General features: G+C 39.0%; 1 protein-coding gene across 1 annotated transcript in view; it reads right to left on the bottom strand.

Annotated features, from left to right (window-relative positions):
• Positions 1–19,055, bottom strand: part of CELF2 (CUGBP Elav-like family member 2) — a 587,695-nt gene that overhangs the window by 447,101 nt on the left and 121,539 nt on the right. The window lies entirely within an intron of this gene.

A 19,055-nucleotide genomic window follows, 5' to 3' on the forward strand; every position in this document is an offset into this window, starting at 1 on the left:
AACAAATGGAGGAGACAAGTCGTCACTGGCTTGTTTTCTGAGCTGTTTTGGACAGATGGAAAGTGGGTCTAGCATCCAACCACAGTGTTAGCATTAATGAATTCCCAAAATATCCTGTTTTTCCGGGGTAAATTTACTTTCCAGCTACCACTATCGCCAAACCAAAATTAAATCAATAAATCAGTATGAGGAAATTGTCAGGAAGAGCTAGGGGTTCTGCTGGAAGACAGTGAGTGCTTACGGACTGAATTCCCACACCACCCTGAAACTGGCCTGCCACCCAGTTCCAGGGCCTCTGGAGGCCTAGGGAGGTAGATAGCCTTAGGCCCCCAGGGGCATGAAAAACACTTCAGTACTCGGGGTCCACATGGGACCCCTTGTCTCTGAAGCATATTTCTCCACTCCTTCAATTAAAAAAAAAAAAAAAAAAGATCACTGCCAAGCTGTTTCTGCTCTTGTTTCTGGCAAGGAATACATATTTCCACTTATTAACCCTTCGCTGACATGTGCAAACTCTGTGTGTTCAATACTGTTTTCTTCTGTGCCCCTTTATCCTCGGGTGTGATTTCTCTAGAACAACACTGCTCAGATCCCGTCAGAGGGAACAAAAGAGCAGGCTGACTATAAACTATGAAGTTAACACAGCTGGCATAGTTAGAGAGAGCTGTTAGGTAGAGAAATGGCTTTCTGACGTCTTCCATTAGCGTTAAAGGGTAATTCACTGAATCATGATTGCTACAAAAGTTACGCATGCCCAACACCAGCAAATATACCAAAAACATCTTTTTAGAAGGAATTGCTCTTCCACCCCCGCCCCCCCAATACACACACCTATGACACACACACATATACACATTCGGATCTAGGCTTGGCCAAACTGACACACTCTTAGGTTACAACTATCTTTTTACATAATGAAGACTATCAGAATAACAAATGGAAAACAATCACATGCCATCTCTAGATATTCCTCTGTTGTCTGCCGTGCAGTTGACTCCAACTCATAACAAACAACCCTAAAGGACAGAGTAGATCTGCCCCATAGAGTTTCTTAGGCTGTAATCTATATGGAAGCAGATCGCCAGGTCTTTTCCACATGGAGCAGCTGGTGGGTTCAAACCGCTGACCTTTCAGTTAGCAGCCAAGCCCTTAACCACTGTGCCACCTGGGCTCCTTATTCCTGCACTTAGTGCCACATATTTGAAATATCTGTGTGATTTACTGAATTTTGTACTGCTCTTTCAAATATGTTAGACTGTAAACAAAGTCTTTTGTGTTCTACTGAACATCTCAATATCTGCAAACATCCAGGTGACTAAAGTAATCTTCCCATTTTCATCTGGGCATTGTCCGTCCTTACCTCAAACCTGCATACCCCACTCCTCCTCCGCCATGACCAAGAAGCAAGTCAGCTCCCTTGGGACTTAACATGGCTCATCCACACGACACTTCAGTCATTCATTGATAAGTGGGAATGCACCGAAACACTAGGAACTCATATATGTATACTGAATAATCACAGATAAACATACTGTTAGTCTTCAAAAACTTAAGTGGGTATAATATAGCTACTGATGACAAAAGTCTCAGTTCCCTAGTGCCATTCTTTAGGGCTGAGGTAGTTGCCACATAGAGGTATTTGCTCTCTCATATCTATCCTTTCTTTTCTTTTCCCATCCCCTCATGCATAATAAATCTGGCAAGCATAAAATTTAGATATTAACTTGGGGACCTAAATCAGAAGTGAAATATTTTTAAAAACTATTTCTAATCTCTGCACTATCTAGATTGCTGACTCACATGTTGCCAATGATGGCATTTCCAATTTTATCAGTGTCAGTCTCCTTCCTTTTTTTCTCCCTTCCTCCCTCCTCTTTTCCTCCCTTCCTTCATTCCTTCATTGAATAAATATCTATTAAGCATTTGCTAGGTACCAGGTGTGGGCAGTGGTAGTTCAGTGACAGAATACTCACCTTCAATGCGGGAGACTTGGGTGATTCCCAGCCACTGCACCTCAAGGGCAGCCACCACCTGTGTGTTACTTATGATACTGAACAGGTTTCAGCTGCACTTCCAGACTAAGAGAGACTAGGACGAAATGCCTGGTGATCTACTTCCAAAAAATCAGACAATGAAAACCCTATGTATCCGATAGTCCAATCCTGTTGTGCATGGGGTTGCCATGAGTAGGGGCTGACTCAACAGCAGCTAACCACAAAAGCAACAAGTGGTAGGCACTATACCAGGTGCTAGGAATACAACAGTGAGCAAAACTAAGCTGAAAAGATAGATACTGGCAGTACCCGCTTTTATGCCTTCAGCTTGCCCTGACAGTCCCCTGCAAACCTTCCCCTAGAAGCCTATGGATCCCTGCCTCTTTCTGTCTGAGGGCATTCTCTGGCCCTAAGAGTGCTTGGCCTGAGCATGGAGAAGGACAGAAGTACCTAAGAGCAAACACCCCTGGAGTGACTTCAGCCAGTAAAGGGTAGGGCACTATGGATAAATACCCAGCTTTCTTGCCCCTCAGTGAGACAGCTCATAGGTATGTCCCACAGGGTCCCAGAGAGGTTGAATCCCAGTTGCCCATGCAGTAGGCCACTCACGAAATATCCTTGCCTGCCTTTCCTCCTTCCTGCCTCATTGCCCCACTCCCTCTTGTCCTGGGACTCAGATCTTTTGGGGGAAACTCGCTGAACTTACAATCTCATTGTGGATACACAAAAAAGCAAATCCAAATTGCCACACGTTTTTCCTTTCTTTTTTTTTTTTTCAGTCATTTCAATAGCAGAATGCTAAAATAATTCAAACTGAGTACCATCTAAAACTAAGTTGCTTTGTATGTTTGCAACGGTATTTTAAGATATCCCCAAGCATCACAAAAATCCATAAAGCATTCATTCAAATGGAATTTGAAGGACATAGAAAAGGCATAGGCTCTGAAAGAATTATCATGCGATGCCTTATATATATAGCTGCACTGGCATTTTCATTCTCTAAATCTAAAGATAATCCTTTGGAATTTGGGTCCTTGGGCTGGCTATACTCTTCAGCTTTTTGTTAAACCTAAATAACATTTCCTATTCTGCAAAATAGGCTCACTTTTCTATGCCAAGAAATTTGAGAGACAGCTACCTGGCCAACCGACTGGAAGAGATCCATATAATGCCTATTCCCAATGAAGGTGATTCTACCAAATGTGGACATTATTGAACAATATCATTAATATCACACGCAAGCAAAATTTTGCTGAAGATCCTTCAAAAGCAGCTGCAGCAGTGTATCAATAGAGAACTGCCAGAAATTTAAGCTGGCTTCAGAAGAGGAAGTGGAACCAGGGGTATCGTTGCTGATGTCAGATGGATCCTGGCTGAGATAATACCAGAAAGATGTTTACCTGTGTCTTACTGACTATGCTAAAGCATTAGACTGTGTGGATCATAACAAATTATGGATAACACTGCAAAAATGGGAATTCCAGAACCCTTGATTGTGCTAATGAGGAACCTATATATCGATCAAAATGTAGTCATTGGAACAGAACAAGGGGATACTCTGTGGTTTAAAGTCAGGGTTGTATTCTTTCACCATACCTATTCAATTTGTATGCTGAGCAAATAATCTGAGAAGCTGGACTATATGTAGAAGGATGGGACATCAGGATTGGAGGAAGACTCATTAACAACCTGTGTTATGCAGATGACACAACCTTGCTTGCTGAAAGTGAAGACGACTTGAAGCACTTATTGATAAAGATCCAAGAACACAGCCTTTAGTACAGATTGCACCTCAACATAAAGAAAATAAAAATCCTCACAACTGGACCAATAAGCAACACCCTGATAAATGGGGAAAAGACTGAAGTTGTTAACGATTTCATTTAATTGGATCCACAATCAACATGTAGGGAAGCAGCAGTCAAGAAATCAAAAGACGCATTGCACTGGGCAAATTGGCTGCAAAAGACCTCCTTATGTGTTGAAAAGCAAAGTTGTCACCTTGAAGACTAAGGTGCACCTGACCCAAGCCGTGGTGTTTTCAATTGCCTCCTATGCATGTGAAAGATGGACGATGAATAAGGAAGACGGAAGAAGTGATGCCTTTGAATTGTGTTGCTGACGAAGAACATTGAATGTACCCCGGACTGCCAAAAGAAAGATAAAATCTGTCTTGAAACAAGTACAACCAGAATGCCCCTTAGAAGCAAGGATGGCAAGACTGAGTCTCACACACTTTGGTCATGTTTTCAGGAGGGATCAGTCCCTGGAGGAGGACATTATGCTTGGTAAAGTAGTGGGTCAGCAAAAAAGAGAAAGGCCCTCAATGAGATGGATTGACACAGTGGCTGCAACAATGGGCTTAAGCATAACAAGATTGTGAGGATGGCGCAGGGCTGGGCAGTGTTTCATTCTGTTGTACACAGGGTCGCTATGAGTTGGAACCAACTTGATGGCACCTAACAACAACATTCTGCAAAATAGTATAATACCCTGAAACCAATTCTACTTGATAAACTTCAGGGAATGCTATTTGTCAACATCACATGTGCATTAGAAAACAAAGAACAGCTGGATTTTCACTAAAGTGATTATTGAATTCTGAATATTCCATGTTACCTATCTCTCTGGAGTCATTCCAAATTAGATTGTTCTATCCAAGAAACTCAATTTAGTACAGAGGATAGGATGAATGGGAATAAAGGTGAAAGAAGAGAAGTAATATTGCTTCTATAGTACTTTTGAGTTCATATGGAATAAATAAAACAAAGACAATTTCAACATCGTGCAGTCAATAAATGTCAGTTTCCAGGAATCAGCTTGAAAACTATAGTCAGTTCACATGTTCAAAATATATATATTAGTGCTGTCATGCTATCTAGACTTACGTTGTGAAAAGTTACTGACACTGAATGAGAACCAAATTACTTGATGCAAATAATACTTCATTTTTGTAAAATAAAAAATTTCTAATAGCAAAACTTCTGGTTCTCTCCTTCAATTACAGCTACTCATCATAAACTCAGAATTGAATGTCAAATCTTGATTGATACTGTATCCTAAACCTCACATTGGCTCAATAACATAATATTGCCTTTTATATCGTTCTTTTCAATGCACAGGCTTCCACAGTGGTTTTATAGTAACTTAGAGTTTGAAAAGAAATTACTCCTGCAGTGGCAGTTTCCAAAAATGCTTTGCAGCATCTTCTCAAAAAGACAATAGTAACAAACCAACCAGATATAAAGTAAAATAATAAATAAAAGTATCATATTCCTAAAGGTATGGATGTGGAACTCAGAAAGTTACTGATACGTCTTTCAAACAAGATGTGACTAGTGGCTCTATAGTCCCTATAGTCCCTTGCTGCTCAAAATGTGATCCAAGGTCCAGCATCATCAGAATAACCTACAGGATCTTGGGTCTCACCCAAGATCAACTAAATCAGAATATGCCTTTAGAATATCCTCAGGTGATTTACATGCACATAAAAATTTAAGAAGCACTATTCTGTACTATGATAGAACTAGCATCAACACTTCTTTTAGGACTCTTCTTTCATTCAGGTAGAACAAAGTTATGGTGGAAACCCACCGTCCCTCTATCAGTTTGTCATATTATGATGGTTTGCATGTTGCTATGATGGTGGAAGCTATGCCACCGGTATTTCAAATACCTGCATGGTCATTCGTGGGGGATAGGTTTTAGCAGACCTTCCAGACTAAGACAGACTAGGAAGAAAGGCCTGGTAGCGTACTTCCAAAAATTAGCCAGTGAAAACCTACGATCACTACAGAACATTTTCCGAGACAGTGCTGGAAGATGCAAACGTGCCAATGATCATGAAGATGGTGCAAGAATGGGCAATATTTTGTTCTGTTATACATACGGTAATCGTGAGTTGGAGTTGACTCCACAGATGGCAACAACCAGCAACAACAATGGTGGAAACACTGGAAATGAGATTTTGCTTTGGGGGATGGGTGTTAGGGGAGATAAAGTCACTAAAGAATAAAAGAGGGACAACCAAAAGGTAGTTCTATAGCCCCAAGAACAGGTCCAGAAGTTTTCAGTGGTGTCCATTCACACCAAGCAATGTTGGCTTGCCCAGCAAGCCCCGTAGTGTGGTTATGAGGACTTGCTTTAGACTTTCTGATTCTCAGTTTATTCATCAGTAAGACAAGAGGATGAGACAAAATAAGTTCCATCTAGCTCTAATGTTTTAGAATTCCAGATTAAAAAAATAACAGGGTGAGAGTATATTAGGGGGAGAAGAGTCACACAGAATATTTGCACAAATCTTATACACATTATTTTGTGATCTTCTCTTAGATGAAACAGCACTCTGTTGACAGCAACCACTTCTTGACCATTTTCTCCTCCAAAGGCTTTATCACTTCATTCTACTTTGCAAAAGTCAGCTACACCACACGTGTATATTAGAGAAGGGAGAGAATCCAATGAGAAGAAGGAAGAGTAAGAAAAAAAGAGTGAAGTGTATAAGAAATCTCTGGAGATCCTGTGGGTTATGAGAATTCCTGACAACCACTCTGACTTCATGTTGCTTTCCACCTAAGTTCCTTTCACAGGGTCTCATTTTCCAATTATAAAGTACTATTGTCCATTAGTTAAAAACAGGATCATAACTTTTCCAACCTCACATGCATTGCTCTGTGATGTTTAATTGGCTAAACATTTTAACAAACAAAATTTAAAATCTTTATGACTCAACAACCCCTGGGCTAATACACTGTATAAGCTGCCAGATAGACACTTTATGTCTAAAGTTGTCCCAAAGCACCTATAAACAAATCTCTGCTCCTTTATAGGAGACTTTAATTTATAATATTTAAGCAATACTAGAACTAGGTTACAAAATGGGCAGCTAAAACACCACATTAAACTTGGGTTTCAATTCACCGTGGTATTAAGGAGAAAGTCTTGCATCATGGAAGCTGAACTTGGATAGGATTTTCTCAGCTGAATACTTATCAACTGTCAGAGCTTCAGGCAAGAACCCAGAAAAGATGAAACTCCAGACATGATGGAATTAGCCAAGAAATACCAGGCCAAAATGAGAAAGGACAACTGAGAAGAAGCAGAACGCACAATTCTGTTGCCAATACAACCCATCTAACAGTGTCATGTACCAAATTTCCACAGTGAGTGTCTTAGGCTGGATTCTCTAGAGAAGCAAACAAGTGAAGCACATATATATAAATATATATAAAACCCATAAACCAAACCCATTGCAATCCAGTTGATTCCAACTTACAGCAACCGTATGGGACAGGGTAGAAGTACCCCATAGGGTTTCCAAGGAACGGCTGGTGAATTTGAACTGCCGACATTTTAGTTAGCAGCCAAGCTCTTAAACACTGAGCCACCAGGGCTCCAGATATATAACAGTCATCAGGCTGGAAGCTTCTCCTGACTCACATGATTGGAGGGGCTGATGAACCGAAAATTGGCAAGTCAGGCGGAAGGCTGCTGACCCATGGGGTTGTGGGAGCTGACAAATCCAAAGAACTGCAGGTCAGGTAGCAGGCTGCTGGCTCACACCCCAAGGATTTGATGTCAGAGGATGATGAGTCAAATGCAGGATCCAGAGAAAGCTTTGCCAGGCCATCCATATATATTTGATGCAGGCCACACCCCAAAGGAAACTGATTGGCTTTTGACTAATGGGCTTTCAGCTGATTGGCTTTCAACTGATTGACCTTTCAAGTGATTGGCTGCTCACATTAGATTACAAAATGGAGGATGATTAGATAATATCTGCCAAACCACTGAGAATCAGGGCCTAGCCAAGTTGACAAACAACCTTAACCATCACAATGAGTGTCATGAAAAAGATGGCAATTGAAGTGGACATTCAAAACAGCACACAATCTTTATGCAAGTCACCTCAGTAAAGTCCTTTTTTTTCCTCCTGAAAAATTGCCAGAAAAAATTAGAAGCCGTTGGGGTATTACATTTATCTCTGTATCAACATTATTTGTCCTCAAGGAATCTCTATCATATTTGCATTTTGTCTAATTTGGCAAGGGATATCATTATGTAAGGCAACTGCAAAACCTTCTTATGTGTACAAAATGGCTTTAAATCCTCATGCAAACTACTCCCAAGATACTTTCTTACTAAGTGCTTAAGCCTCAAAGTCAAGATTCCCAACTGCCCCCCACCCTCCACCAGAAATTTTCATCTGGATATCTGACCTGTACTCAAACTCACTATAAAACAATCCTATCTCTAGCCCCACATTTCCAACAAGCTTTTCCTCCAGATGTCCCTGTGTTTTCATTGATATCACTACATTCCTAGACTGAAACCTGAGAATCATTTGGACTGCTCTCTCTGCTCATTGCCTATACTGTATTTAAACAGGTAATAGTGATTTGACTTCCCTAGTATTTTCTGTAGTCAACACTTCTGTTTTTATTTCTACAATAACCAGTCTAGTTCATGCATTTACTAGCTTCACTTGAACTGTTTAGAAAAATACGTAGCTCCCATTTACTTGTTAATTCATTTGATGCATATTTGAGCATCTTCTATGTGCCATGGGTACTTTGCTAGATGCTGAGGACAAAAAGATGAGCAAAATGGAGATGATTCCAGACCTCAAAGGGTTGTTTACAGGCTACGGGACGGGGGAGGTTCTTTCGCTGTAATACATTTGCAGGACACCATCAGATTAACCTTGCTGACACACTCTTTGAATCAGGTTTTATTCTGTTCAAATGCCTCTAATGGCCTACTGAAAAGAAAACAAAGTAAAAGCAAAACTCTTTTATCGTTTTAAAGTTCTCTGCGATCTGGCATCTACTTACTTCTCTAATCTCATATTTCATTATTCTCTCAAAAATCCATCTGGCTAAAACTAGTTGGCCGAATCTCCATGGCCATGACATACCATATTCTTTGCTCTTTGTTTTGGTTATTGCTGTTTCTTTTCTGGAAGATACACATTCTTCGTACTGATATTTTTGCAATTGCTATACAAAAAAAAAAAAAAAGTCCTCTCTCTCCTCTGAACTTAAATACTGTGCATTATTTGGTCAATTTATAGGGTACTTAACATATTCAATTAAATAAACATTTATTGTGCCTTATCATGTGACAGACTTTGCTGGACACTGGGATAATAAAGAGCTTAATTTCTCCTGTAATTCAGATTTTTTACTTTCAGAATCTTTTAGTTCCAAAAAGCAAGGATCACTGTATCCTTGTATCCTCTATACCAGTACTAGTTGACATGTGTGTCAGAGTAGAACTCCGTTTTCTGGGTAGACTCGAACTTTCGGTTAGCAGCCGAGCACGTTAACCATTCTAACCGCCAAAGGTCTCCTTGTATCCTCTATAGGACCTCATACATTTCCTTGTTCATGGGGTGCTCAATGATGTAACTAGTAATGATAATATTAATATCAATGGATTCATTTTAATGTCTCATCATTTATAATGTCCAGAAGTATCTTCATTATTTAATATATATGTATATATATTTAACTGTGAACTATCCACAGAAACTACCCATTAAACTATAAAAGTTCATTGGAAGTATAATTTGGGAATGATTTTCTGTTACCTTGGAAGGAGAACTTGATATGCTATAGTGAATTATGAGCTACCAGGTGTCATTATTGCAGATCCTAGCCTATGTTATCTGGGCAAAGGAGGGCCTGAAATGCTGTATTGTGGGGGTAAAGCCGTACTTCCACTTATTCACTGGATAATCATGTTCCTAACCTGAGTTTCTTTTTAGAAAGCTCTATGTAGCCAAGCTTTATTCCTTAAGGTTACAGACCCCCTAAAGCATGACAAGTAGAGGGAGTACGATGAATACCCGTTACCTGTTGCCATCAAACTGATTCCAACTCATAACAACTCTATAGGACAGAGTAGAACTGCCCCGTGGGGTTTCCAAGGCTGTAAATCTTTGTAGAAGTAGACTGTCACATCTTTCTCCCACAGAGCGGCTGGTAGGTTCGAACCGCCGACCTTTCGGTTAGCAGCACTGTGCCACCAGGGCTCCTTAGTAGGATGAATAGGCAGGTGTGACGGTAAATTTATTTTCTCTGTTGCCTTGACTCACTGCCTCAATTTGGTTTTAATGTAGTGTTTTGTGAGTTTCATATTGCTTATTTGAAAAATGAAAACGACAACATAGGATGCTTGAGTAGTTTGGGCCCAAAAGGAAATTTGTATATTTGCCAGAAAGAAGGAAAAGGAAAATACTTAATAGAAACATTTGCAAAACCTAATCTGAAAAGAAAGGTTTACAAGGCTTCAGAACACATGTATACACGAGAATAAATTTTATTCATTTATATGCCCTTGGAAGCTTGAAAATTCCGACCATCAATGCAGGTAAATGTTTCAGAAGGTATAAAAACCAAACCAACCTCAGACAGGGAGAGAAACTAACCCACCTGGTTTTTTTGTCAGAGCTCAGTGGACAATAAAATCTGGAACTCTTCCAGGGAGCAAGAGAGGCTTTTCTCCCATCATGTGTATGCTTTATATGAAAGTGTTATTAAGTAAATATGAGAAAATTGTACTTACCATATAATTTTATCTTGGCAATGTCCCTTTATATACAAATGAAAACGAATAACGGAAGGTTATAAAACAAAATTTTTTACCCAAGAGTCTGAAATGACTCTTAGGATGCTCAAGCCAGGAATTCTCTTTTATTCTGCATTAGCTCTTCTTCCTGATGGCTCTGTGTGTGTGTGTGTGTGTGTGTGTGTGTGTTTGCGCGCACGCGCGCGCATGTGTGTTTCCCTTTAATCCTCTCAAAAATGCAACTTTTACACAGCAAATCAGGAATTCTAATTCCAAAGTTATATCTTACACAGAAACCATTTTCTACCCCTTTGCTCTATAAACTCTGAAGATATGAATGTTTCCACAAACAGAATAAATAAAGCTCCAATTCTTTATGGTGACAAATTCAGAAAATGGCAGATTTTATCTTAAAGGAATTCAACTGCTACACAAAAGCGCTCATGTGCAAATAATGGAATTCTCAAATTGGGATAAATGTCCTTTTAAGAATTTTTATTCTGATCATTTATTTCAGGTAACACTTTTGGATAATATAACATAGCTGAATTATGGAGCAGATAAGGAAAACCTAAAAGGAAAAAAAAATTAGGGCAGGCCTTTATTAAATTTTAAAGTATTCCTTTGCTATACTCTTATAAGGAACCAAATAGGGTATCAAAATCTCTGGAGATCACCAGTATAATTTCTTCATCATGTTCCATTTAAAATTTAATTATGCAGTCTACAACAAGAAGAATCTGAGCAGTCTAAATAGGTCATGCAGCGAGTAACTTCACAATATTCTAAAGTTTTCCTTGTAAAGATCGTTCCTTTGATAGTCTGTTACACATCAGAACACTATATTATAAAACAAGTGTAATTTAATTCAGTCACTATGGACTCATATACATTGTAAAGAATGAAATGTTTTGATTTAGGTAATTTGGAAAATTAATGAAAACCACGTTTAGGATAGTGGTGCCCATGAAAGATGGGCAGTATTTGCATATATACTTTCTTTGGGTAATTGTTATTTTCATGCATTATAGCAGAGTCGAGGGAATTTTGTATTTAATGTTTGGAGTGTTTTGTTTTAAATCATCAATAATCATTCACAGCAAGGCAAAACTCTAGCCACTGAATAACTTATATCTGAATTAGAAGTGTATATTTTACGGCTTCATGCCTCCTTCATTCCTTACCTCAAATTTCCACTTGTGTACAACTTTAATTTCCTTATAATAAAATAAGCGCTGTTTAAGCATTTTACCTGTATCGCTTCATTTAATTCTTAGAACAACTGGTCCTATTATTACCTCCATTTTACAGAGGCAGAAAATGAGGTACAGAGAGGTCAAGAAATTTACGTAAGGTCACAGAGCTAGTAAGTGACCAAAGTGAGATATGAACACAAGATGGAGTCTGGCTCCAGAGCATGCGTGCCAAGTCGTTTCACTAGGCTGCTTTTTATAATGTAATATGGTGTCTTCTCTTAGATATAGACACTACCCAAGTCTTAGTAAAAATAATTAGCATAAATTATCTTTGAATGAGACACAAAAATAGCTACCATGGATTGACTGCTTCCTGTGTGCCAGGTACAGAGCTAAACACTTTACACGGATTATTTCCTCACAGTGACACTATGAGTACTGTAAGTTTTACAGATTTACAAATGAAAAACTGAGAGAGATTAACTAACTTGCTCAAGTTCACACAATTAAGAAATGGCAGACACAGATTTAAACCCAGCATGTCTGAGCCCCAAGCCCAAGCTCTTAACCTCTATGCTAATACACACTTAACGGCCACTGCTCTATAAAGCTTGTTAACAGTCAAATTTAGGTTAATAACTTTCAGTCAATTAAGTGGCTTTTTCTGGGTTTTTAGAGAGTATAAAGCAATGAGCAGAGTGGGAGGAGTGAAAGAAGGCAGGATTCATGTATCTGGCCTTCCACTGGCATTTTGGGAAATGGTTTCCTCAATGCTTACTCCCTCTTTCCCCAATTCAAACACTTATTCATTCATTAAAACAATTACTCATTCAATCATCTATACATTCAGACAGTCAAGCATTTATGCAAATATTTACTTAGTACCTACTATGTTCCAGGCACAGCCAGGCACTGGGGATAGACCATGAATAATAGAATGGGCTCTCAATGTATTCCCTATTTAGTTTAGGGGTATCAAAGGCTTCCACAAAATTACATTATCAGGTGACACAAATGCTAGGATGGGGTCTTGGAAAACTAACAGGGAGAGTATAAAACCCCGCAGTGCAGAGAAGAATTCAGAGAGGAAATGGCATCTAAGATGGGTCTGGAACAGGGTTCAGCAAATCTTTCTTATAAACGTAAACAGTAAACATTTTCAGCTTTGCAGGTCATACAGTCTGCCAATATTTCTCAACTGTGCTGTTGAGGCACAAAAATGGGCATGGACAATATATAAACTGATGGTCATATCTCTTTCAAAAAATTTGTTTCTAAGAACAGGTCAGGAATAGCCAATGAGAGAAAAAAGGCATGGAAAGTTTGACATGAAAGGGTCAAAAGTCTAAATGAAGTAGGTTGAAGAAAAAAATGAGAGGAGAAAACCCAACTGTGGCAGATACTATTTTGTATATACTTATGAACCATTTTCTTCACATCCCACTCCTACCTTCTTCCTGGCTTGCAGAATATGTGTTCCATTATAAAGGGTGAAATTATCAGAAACCCAATTTCCCCCGGCTTTTTTTTTTTTTTTTTAAGGGCTAAGGCATGGTTAAGGGATTTGTCACTAAAAAAGAGACACACGGAAAGAACGCACTTCTTCTTCATTGGGTGTGGTTTTTGTCTCCGTGTGATGACTGGAACTTTAGTCATATTATAAGCACAAAGGCCATCATGTCCAGGAAGCTGAGGATGGCACAGGAGAAAGAGAATGTACCAGGGAGCCAAATTACCCTGAGTCTTCTTCCTAACTCTCAAACTGTAGCTCCAAACTCAAACTGCCTTTTCCAGCCTGATATAACATTGTCGTTGTCGTTAGTTGCCATTGAGTTGATTCCCACTCACGGCAACCCCATGTATGCAAAGTAGAACTGCTCCATAGTGTTTTCAAGGCTGTGACCTTTTAGAAGCAGATCACCAAGCATTTTTTTCCAAGGCACCTCTGTGTGGGTTTGAACCATCAACCTTTCAGCTAGTAGTCGAGCACTCAACAACTGGCACCACCCAGGTTGCCCTGATATAACTACAGTGCTTTTTAAATGGATTCAACCTGAGAGACAAAATAAATGCAATACTGTAAGAGAAAGGTTGGTGCGGAATTTGGTCACAGACTATCAGTGGGAGACACATTGTAAAGGGTTCAGGTGGGACGAAGAAGAAAGGCTATCGCTTGGTCACCGCAACTGTGAGCTCAGATCAGTGTGCAGTGCGGTTGGGCACTAGAAGCAGGAAATTAGGCTGTGTTAGGTATGGAAACCAGGTGCCTAGGCCGGTGAGCTTGCTTTTGTAGTTAGACAAGTAGTTAATTTGAGAGAGGAAGGTTCTGGGGAGTGGAAGGTGTGGGGATTCCATGGGATCCTATGAAGAGAACGTCAATCTTTTTTTTCTTTCCCTAAATCCATTATATATACTTTCCCCCAAATTCTTCTCAAGGCACAGCTTAGAACGTTCCCCTATTGAACAGTGTCAAAGAGAATAATAACTGCTCAGTCTGGTGTATAAAATCCTTCACATCAACCAATTATCTTCCAAAGTCCTCTTCAGACCTCTGCACTCCACCCAACTAGATGGTACCACTTCCTGTACCCTGCACACATTCGTGCTTACCCTCCTTGAACCTTAGTGATGATATTCCTTCTGTGTGGAGGGTGCAGCCCTGTTCCCTGCCTCACGCTCAAATCTGACCCATCTGCTCATGTCCTACTCAGAAGGTTGACTAGTGATGCTTGCTTGGGTTCCTCCAATCAGAAGTCTATCTCTCTGCTGAAATTCCATAGTGCCTTTGTTTATATGTTTTAGCTACTTCTCTTAGGGCATTAAATACTTTTACCTGGCACTGTGATTATCTGTAAATTCTACACTAGACCAAATTACTTAAGAGACAGCATCCTATTTGCTTTCTACCACAAACCAAAACCAAAAACCAAACCCATTGCTGTTGAGTTGATTTCAACTCATAGTGACCCTAAAGGACAGAGTAGAACTGCCCCATAGGGTTTCCAAGGAGTGCCTGGTAGATTCAAACCGCTGACCTTTTCATTAGCAGCCGTAGCTTTTAACCACTCTGCCACCAGGGTTTCCCTTTCTACCACAGATCCTGCCATATAGTTAGTGCTCAATGTATCTTTGTTGAATTAGTAAATAACGAATTTTGTAAAAATTAAACAGCACCAGACTTGAGTCCCAGGAAAGCTGGAGAAATTACTCCTTCTGAGGGATTATAAAGACGACAAGAATTGTTCATCAGTTCTATATTACTTAGTATAAGGCTGGCCTGAAACTAAGCCTTAATACTTAGTAAGAGTTAGCCTAATCCATAACCTGTTGCCTTGGAGTCAATTGCGACTCATAGTAACCCTATAGGACAGGGTAGAACTGCCCCATACAGTTTTCAAGGAGCAGCTGGTGGATTTGAACAGCTGACCTTTTGGTTAGCAGCCTTGGCTTTTAACAACTGCGCCACCAGGGTTCCAGAGCTGGCCTAGAAGTGCCTTCTAGTATCTTCTAATTTCTAAATGTCTTTCAAAATACAGCATTTTGTATTGAGGGCAACAGGAAGCATACAACTCTGTTGTCTACCAAAGCTCTCCACAGGGGCCTGAATACCTAACTTAAAACCCTTCTAGAGCAACAAGTAGTAAATTGAACTGGTAGAGCTTACCCTAATTCTCACTGCCTCTACCTTTTTTCTTTACTGCTACCTGTTTTTTTTTTTTTACCTGACCAGTCACATCTGTGCCTGAGAGATACGGTCAATCAGAAAGGATAGACTTGCCCTTCCATTAAATGGAATCTGGTCAGTTCGAACTCCAGATAACAAAGATCAATAATTTAATATAAAAATTCTGTATGTACAACTGCAATGTATGACAGTCACACAAGCCAAATAGTTCTATCTCCTTGAAGAGAGTGTCAAACAATAATTTTATTGCATATGCTGGTATTCTCAGACTTAGGAATTCTGTTGCTTATATTGAATACTTGTTTTGCACCATCAAGTTGATTCTGACTCAGAGAGACCCTATAGGACAGGGTAGAACTGCCACATAGGGTTTCCTAGGCTATAATCTTTATGGGAGCAGATTGCCAGGTCTTTTCTCCCAAGGAAGGGCTGGTGAGTTTGAACCATCGACCTTTAATTTAAGTTAGCAGCCAAAGGCTTAACCATTGTGCCATCAGGGCTCCTTACACTCAATACTTAGGCCCCTTAAATAAGTCATAGGAAAAAAAAAAAAAAAAAGATCAAGCTATCGGATTAGAATACAGGAGAAAAATCTAAGATTTTCCGTTATAATTTTTCTTTAACCTTTGGCACCTGCCTCCACTGGTGTATGCTAAAATCTAGTGAGAAACAGCACCTGAGGTATATACTGAATTATTTTAAAGTTCTTTTTACCAATATTTCATGCTCCTCAAAGAGCATCCTGACTTTTAGGTGCTGTACTAAAAGAACTCACTTGTGAATCTCTATTGTAGTATTTAAGATACTTCTATTAAGCTCCACTAAACCCCCATATTTTCCATATTGTTAGGCTAGGTTGAATACCAGCAGAGTATGTTAACAAGGAATTAAAAGGCTCTCTCTGTTTAAAAGACAGCAATTAATATTGCATCATCAGGGTAAAACCCCTGTTGACATAAATCCTGTTTATACCTTTACTCTGCTAGCCACAATAAAATTTTATCTCTATATAGGCATCATTTATACTAAAACCCCCAGCTTAGCATAATTAATTTAGTGCTTCCATTCCATTTGAACAATTGGGGTTTCACCATGGTTAAATTAAAAACATATCTATCTAAACACCCTGAATCATTAAAAAAAAAAAATCCTGAGAGACATGCTTTAATGGGAAAAAAAGTTGATCAGATGGCTACATTGTCCTTTGCTACAAGCACAATAAAATTAAGGAGTCATACATAAAATTGGAAATGATCATTTTCACAGTTCAAGAAAGAGAACCATACATTGCATTTCCAGGACACTTCAAGATAAAGAGGACCACACGAGTTGTACCTGTAGCTAGTTTAAATATTTGTTTTAATCCCGACAAGATCATTGGTTTTAATATTTTATCATATAATTATAATCTTAGTGCATGCGCTCATATAATCTGATTTTTTTTTTCTGGTGACATATTATTACTAGGCTTTAATTTCAGCAATGGCAGGAATTCAAAAACACATTTAGGTTATCATTAGTAATGAAAAACAAACCTGGTGCTCGTTCAAGCACCCTGTGCTCCTATCTCATTTCAACTTCAAAGCATTTTTAACTACCAAGGCACAATCCATGGCTACGTGAGTTTGTACATTTTTGCAGAATATTATCAACCCGTGGCCAGCTAGTTTAAGTTAATGCCATGTAAGGCAATTAAAGTTGAAATACTCCATCCACCCTGGTGCAAAATCTGTAAATGACCTTTCGGAAAATTTCAAGATAGTCAAAGCCAATGAAAACCCAACTATAAAACTGTTATAAAATGCCATGGTCTTCCTTCCTAGCCACATATCACCAGCTAGCAGTTGCCTGCATTGCAATTTTCCATTTTTCCTAGATGTCACAGTGTAAGCACACTTTTATAACTAAAAGGATAGAAAACTCGAAGTGTCATGTTCCACTAATCATTAGCCGACAAACAAACAAAAATACTCCAGGTGCCTTGTTCTAAATAGCAGGGAGTTATTTCAGGGCTCATTTGCACTTTCCTTGTGACAAGCTGAAGAAATCTGAGAACGGCTGAAAGCTGAACAACTGATTGAATTCTACAAGATTGTACAAACAAACGCTGCTAAAGAAATATTCCGGACACCAAGAGAATATTCATCATCAAATAATTACATTATTTCATGTTAATGTGAAGAAGGAAAATACTTGTCAACAGATATGTACCAAACTGCCCCCTGGAAAAAATCAAAAGAATACTTCAGTTTATAGTAGAAGCATAATCGAGAAATAACTGACACATTATTTCTCACACCTTTATTCCTATGCATTACCATGACTGGAAATTGCAGTTAAGAATAGGATTGTTGGCACGTTGTTCAATTTCAACATAGTTCAACATTAGAATGACAAAAATTCATGGCAGAAAAAAAATAAGTAGGTTCGTTACCAAAATACCTCCCATCCGACTCCAGAAAAAAGCAAACTCTGCCTCAAGTAATAAACCAACTACAACAGAAGATTGTTCACAGGAAATTCAGGAATTGTTGTGTGGTATTTTTTTTTTATTCATAACATAACACTACATAATAGAAAAATCAGGGTGCCACACCAGACATCAGATATCTGAGTAATTTTCATCTGCATAATTACCGTGTGTGTCTCATTTGACCATATGTAGGTGGTCTGCTCTTTAGCCATTCTCTAAAAGTTTGGAAGTCACTCCTCATCCCATAATTTCAGCATTAACTTCTTTCTTCACCACAAACACGGGCAGATAAACAACTTTCTCTCTCTCTCCCTGCAAATAGTGTGACGCTCAGGGCTTCAGGGCGGACTTTTTCCAGAGGTAAAGCACAATGATAAACAAACTCAGTGGGGACATATAAACCAGAACACACGTAGAGTTTTAACCCTGGAAACTGGCACACAGTTGAAATGTTTCTTTGGGATGTCATCCAAAGACCTAAGATATACAGTAATTGAAATATTGGGATTGCAGTAAACAGTTTTTTGGCAATATTAATCATGATCCTATAAGCAAAGATTTTCTTTACTTTAAAAAACAAAAAAGAAAAAGCAAGCGAATGTGCTTATCTCCCGTAACAGATGGTGACGATATGTACTTTCCCCCATTCCCTAGTGCTGTTCATTATCACATTCTGTTCGCTCTTCTTTTTCCTGTTGTTGAGATTTTTTTGATTTCCATTTCCAACAGTTCCCAGGCAATACCTATGATATATTATTTCATTCAAAAACATTTCTTGACTATCTTCTAAGACTAAAAGCATGATACTTGGTGCCATATGCAACACGCAGCAAAATACCCATGAAAATATCGCCATCCCTTCTTTCCCTCTCTGCCTTCCTTCCTTTTTTTTTTTCCTATTAAATATTAGTAATCCTTCCATAACATAACAACGACAATCCTTCTCGATGGCTAGTTCTCTATAGTTTGCATCCTGTTAATCATATTTAATAGCAATTATTTTTTCCTGGTGAGATAAAGTTGTTGTTGTTAGTTGCCATCAAGTTAATTCCAACTCATGATGACCTCATGTGTGTCATAGGGTTTTCAAGGCCACGACCTTTTGGAAGCAGATTGCCAGGCCTGTCTTCCCAGGT

The sequence above is a fragment of the Elephas maximus genome, chromosome 4 (genome assembly GCF_024166365.1).
Source record: "Elephas maximus indicus isolate mEleMax1 chromosome 4, mEleMax1 primary haplotype, whole genome shotgun sequence".
Taxonomy (NCBI): domain Eukaryota; kingdom Metazoa; phylum Chordata; class Mammalia; order Proboscidea; family Elephantidae; genus Elephas; species Elephas maximus.